This window comes from Podarcis gaigeae, assembly GCF_964106915.1.
Source record: "Podarcis gaigeae genome assembly, chromosome: 4".
Classification (NCBI taxonomy): Eukaryota; Metazoa; Chordata; class Lepidosauria; order Squamata; family Lacertidae; genus Podarcis; species Podarcis gaigeae.
Genome location: NC_139677.1, coordinates 49770522 through 49776613, shown reverse-complemented (window position 1 = coordinate 49776613; position 6092 = coordinate 49770522).

The window sequence follows — 6092 nt, the reverse complement described above, 5'->3', positions numbered from 1 at the left end:
TTGTGGTTTGGTTTGGTTCATGGGTTATTCTAAAAGTGAATATCTTGTGAAAGAGTTGCTAATTTCCTGTGATGCGTCTCATGTAGTCTGAATGAACATTGTGGAATATTTGGAGGGGAGGAGGTATGCCACTCCATCCTGAGATTGCCCAAGCATCAGTTCATCCTCTTAAACCATAGAGCCCTGAGATGCAGGGAAATTAGCCTTCTGACAGTTATCCACTGGATGGAGGAAGAAAGGCGTGGATAAAGACAATAATAAAGGCTTTATTGCTGTTTTGGGGGACCAGAAGGAGCACTATAAGTGGCTGAACAGCAGCAGCTGGTAAATGTCTATCTCTGCAGACACACATACAAAACCTACCGCCTGAACAAAGGAAGTAACAATGCTTGTATAACTAAGCATGGTGCTCTCCATGTTGTTTTAAAGCTGGCTTCCACAAAAGCTATAAATTATGCAAATTGATATGTGAATTCTGTGCATGTTTTCCTGCGCATAAGTCCATTGAACAAAGTAGGGCTTGCTTCTGAATCTACATGCATACAATTAACATTTGCTGGTCATGGAGAAGGACGAGAAATTATGCCCTAGGAGCACTGAAAACTTTATTTGGAAATTCTCTGGCTTCTGAGAGTTCATTAAGAACTGCGGTATACTTTCAAGCCAAACTAGAAACTTGCTTTTTAAAAAAAAAAAAGAGAGAGAAAGCTGAAATGCCCAAGATACTGCCTTCTCTGTTCAGTATCATGACCAGCATCCTTCCACAGTACTGTAGGATACACCCAGCCTTTCTTAAAGTCCATGTTCCTAGGGTCACACACAAGCATGAAAAATGTAACATTGCCAGGATTCTGCCACTTAGCTAAGCAGAAGTGTCTATTTTCATCTGTTATGGATGGTGCTTTGTATGTTAGCAAAGTGAGACAAGGACAACAAATTCTCCCTGTTGTTTTCTGTCTGCTAGCAGGACCTGGAGCTAGTCCTCTGCCTGTGGATGACATCCAGTGCGTTTGCGTTTGTCCCTGCCTTCTAATTTGTTGACTATTATACCAATTAAGTACTAACAATTAGCTGCATATGTACCTTAAAAAAGAAAAAGCTAATAATGCCCACTCACAGCACAAAGAGCTCATAACGCACCTACTCTCAGCAGCCAGAAGCATCATAGCCAGACACTGGAGAGACCTGTCAGGAGCAAGCATAGACCAATGGTGTCAAATAGTATGGGAAACAGCCTTATTAGAAAAACTAACCAACAAACTGAAACTGACATGGGGACAAATAGAAGAAGACGCCTTCACCCTGGTATGGTTACCCTTTATCACATAGACAGCCCAACAAGAACCTGCCAGCAGCATTAGAATCAATCTGGCTAACCTGATCCAAAAACACCCACCCAGCCCACTCACACATGAAAACAATTTTCACTACAGCCAAAGACAACCAGCCACACCCTATCCTAGGCCACCCCCAACCTCTCTCATCACCACAGAAATACATGCAATTAGTAAAGAGAACCCACATAAGTGGCACACATACACAAAACAGGAATACAGTAGAAGCATTGCCACCCAACCCACACACACCCTTTACCATCCCCCCTCCACCTGTTTCCCCCTTTTCTTCTTAATGTAATACCAGTGTCTCAACAAATGAAACTGATCTGTAGAAAATGTAACTTGAAAAAAGAGGCATTGCACATGCTTTTGTAAACCGGAAAATTTCAATAAAAATATATTTTAAAAGATAAAGAATAAAAAGAAGCTGCCCCATAAGTGTGCAAAAGCACACAAGCAGATTCTCCGTGCACAATTTTTAGTGTAGTTTGCTTGTGCAGTATTCTGGTTTTGTGCTGCCATTCACTGTGTGTGTGTGTGTATATAGAAACAGTGTAACAGTATTTATAAACCTGCCACCACTTAAAAATCCATTTTGGAAGAACCAGAGCAGTTCCTTTTTTAGTGGGCCAAAATTGTTTTAACCGTGCTCAGCCTTTTAAATATGAAGCTTTGGAGTGCTGTGAGGAAAAAAGGAAGATTTGGATCAGACCCTATCCTACAGCATCTCTGACATCAGACTCATGGACATGGGCATAGCCAGGATTTTTAGTGGGAAGCAGGCTTTTTATTAGGGCCTGCCCCCACTAATGTATTTTTATTGACTGGGGGGGGGCAGCAGCCTCTCCCTGCCCCCCCCAGCTATGGCCATGCTCATGGACTTCAGTGTATGACTTCAGCTGTTCCAAATGAGGGACTTTTGGGTGGGGAGAGTAGAGGTGTGCAAACGTATTTTGTCTCCTTTATTATTTCTTGTGTTGAATAAGGAACTGTGTGTGAGAGAAATAACATTCCAAATCAGCCCACACAAAAGGCACACAAATAGGAAATAGGTCAAAACAAAGACAGGCCACAACAGATACAATAGCATTGAAAACAGGGATCGCTTCCACTGCTGCTGGATATCTTGGAAGCTGCAGGAGTACAACTCCCATCATCCCTGAACACTGGACAGGCTCTTGTGGGAATCTCTCAACACCTGCCAATAATAACTGATAGCCATCTATGTTGCTATAGTAAAGACCTTGGGTTGTTTTGCAGTCAGTTCCCTTGCTTTAGGGATCATGCTGCACAACGGAAGACCCTCAAGGCCAAACCGGAACCTTTTCTGCAGAGTTGTCCTTCCTTACCATCTGCTGCTCACAAACCAGAGGCAAGAGAAAGGTGTGGAAAAGCTGCTGACTGTGAAAACAGATATTTCTCATAGTCCATGCGGTTGGATGTGGAAGGGGGCTTAGCCCACCATCCTCCAGCCCCTCCTCAATGCAGCCGTCTCATATGACCATGTGCTGGTGGTGGGAGCACATACATGCAAGCAGCTGCGGTCGTATTCCTTAGTTCTTCACTCACTTCCTCCAGTTTGCAGGGGCCGATTTTGGTCATATGGCATTCTGAGCATGGGCCAAATTTGATTCCCTCCCCCCCCCCAAAAAAATACTTATTGTTATTGTTATTGTTATTGTTATTATTTTGTGCCCCCTCGGTTTGGCACCCACACCACCCTGAATCTGGCCATGGTTTCCCTCTGCATGATCATTAAATGCCATGATTGCTTGTGCTTGTGATTCGCGTAGCCTGACTGTGTGAATCAGTCCTCAGATTCAACTTCCTGGTTTGCTTGTTCTCCCAGCTAAACAGATACCTAGAAAACTGCCAGGGCAAAGTGTTCTAGATGAAGTGGAGTGACCTGTTATTCTGAAACAATTATATTTTCCAAGAGAGTTTCATTCAGTAGCTGCTGCATGGAATGTTGCTGATCACCAGGAGACTTCAGACTGATGTAGGATGGAGCATGGGATGTGAGGTTAAAAAGGAATGCTCTTATAATTTGGCAAAAAAGAAGAAGGGTGGAGCAGGCTGCTACAAGTATGCTAGTTATCATTTCCTCCTCTCATATGATACGATGCTAAATGTATCTTTGCATTTAGCCTGCAGGGTTGTTGCTTTTAAAATGAAAATATCAACCAACTGGGGCATGTGATAATGATCAGGGTCATTGCAGGCATGGAAGGAGAAATTAATTATTTCCTCTGCTACTGTGAAAGCTGCTCTTTGAAATGCAGGGACGGGTCAGCACACTTTTTCAGCAGGGGGCCGGTCCACTGTCCCTCAGACCTTGTGGGGGGCCAGACTATATTGGGGGGGGTGAACGAATTCCTGTGCCCCACAAATAACCCAGGGATGCATTTTAAATAAAAGCACACATTCTACTCATGTAAAAGCATGCTGATTCCCAATCCGTCCATGAGCCGGATTTAGAAGGTGATTGGGCCAGATCCAGCCCCCGGGCCTTAGTTTGCCGACCCATGTGCAGAGACATAGGAAGCTGCTTGACAGCTACCTGGAGTCAGACCACTGGTCCATTCAGCTTAGTACTGTACACACTGTCTGGCAGCAGCTCTCCAGGGTTTTAAGAGAGGAGACTTTCCTACTTAGGGCTGCCGTGCACACGGATTTTCCCAGACATTACCAGGATTTCAAAGGCGGAATAGAAATTCCAGGGGGAATTTCCGAGAGGAGGCACTTTGTCCTGGACCTTAGGCAAGTCAATCAAAGAAGTGCACTTTTTTCGCATTTTTGGGGTCTTCCTGAAAAAAACTCAGCAACTTCCAGGCAACCCTATTCCTACTCCTACCTAGAGATGAATCCAGGAACCTTCTGCATACAAAGTAAATAATGCTCTCTCACTGAGCTACAGCCCTTTGGGAGAGTGGGGAGCCCCTCCCCTCCATTTGCACTATGGCCGCAAATTTCAGTTTCCTTTCTGGGGCCAACAGAAGCTTGGGGGAGCAATTTTCATAGGGGAAAATAGAGATCATGGGAAATGGTTACAGCCCCCTTGGAGTTCAATCCAGATAGGGCGCTTCCACAGACCACTTTTTAAAAAAACAAAAACACCATAGGAGCCAATTCCTAGGGGTTCAGGTCCCTTTGGTCTCCCAATAAAATATTTGAAGGGACCAAGCCCCCGCCCCCAAGTTGATCAGCATTACCATTCAAATAGTGTGCATGTGCCACATCGTGATCAATTATGTGGGGTGCGGCTTACATGACCCCCCCCCCCAATATTTTGTTCAAGTTGGCACCCAAGTTGTGCGCCATTTTCTTCTACCTGAGTCTATCCTGCACATCACTCCTCCTCCTAGGTACATCTCCTAGATACAGAGAACTTGCCAGGGGAGAGAACATGTCTGAACATTCCAGGGAAGTGATGGAAGGTGTCTAAGTAACCACAGAGCTTCATTTCCCAGCCCACTCAAGGTGCTGAAGCCCTCAGTGTCCCGACTGGAAGATGAATAAAACCTGCCCTTGGTACCTCCATTCATTGGAACCTCCACTTGGAACCTTGAGAGGCAGTGAGGGGATCTGTGGAATCCTGAGCCTATCCTACTGACGTTGTGTGATGACAGCAAGCTTGATCCAGGCCCAAACGCAGCACCAGCCAGGAGCTCATGCAGCAACCATCCAGCCTCCCACCTCTGCCCCGACTTGCTGCTCTGTAAAGCCCTGTCAGCTGGCAGGCAGTGTTTGGTTCCCCTACGTCTAGAGGAACATATATGGACCACTGGTCTGATCAGGCATGATACTTTTTAGTATGTGAATTTTGAGCTCTGCTTCACTCCATGTGAGTGGTTCCATAATTCTGTGCTATAAACCTCAGATCAATTTCCCAGAAACGTTGTACTGCAAATGGAATAAATGTGCAATTTTTTGAAATGTGCATAACATAGTTATTTTGCACTTAAAAGCAATGATAACCAGAATCAAAGGTTTTTTAAAAATCAAAGTAAAGGAGGTTAATCCAGATTTCTACGAATGGGAAGAGCTGCAATCCTTTGTGTGACTTGCATTAGCCTGAAGATTTAGTAGAATGAGGGAAGTTTATATGCTAGGAAGGAATTCTGATGGGAAAGAAGAGAATTGAACAAGAAAGTAATATGGTATACAGTGGAGCTGGTGACCGAGACAAGAATTTATTAGATATTGTTAGAGACACCACCCATAAGGAACTAGAAGAGCCAAGCTATAGAAGCAAGGTACTGCCTGACAAGTGGGTTCTTGCTGATGCAGTCTTCCAGAGTTTGCAGACTGAGCATATAGCGCAGCTTCCAGTTGAGGTATCAATGCCATCTTTAAGTTGTACAGGCATGGTTCTTTTATATTATGGTCACCAGGTGTTTTGAAGGAAATTTGTTGTTTATAACAGCAAAATGCCTTCTTACTGCGGAAAATGGCCTCACTATATAACAGCTCTCTGCTTGCCGGCAGCCTTAATACCTTATGCCTACGCACAGAACCTTGAACTTTAATTACATCTGCTTTGATGCCCTCTCTTGGTTTTATGCATGACTTGAACATTTACTGCTGTTTGGCCTACATTCTAAAAGCTCCATTACTGAAGTTCACCTTCTTTAAGCAAGCTAATTTTTGGCTGAGAAACCCTGAGGATATTTTTGTGCAGCTGTGTTTGCTTTATGCAGAAGGCAGAACAACACAGAATAGCTTGTACCATGATTACTCTGCTTTCCAATCATC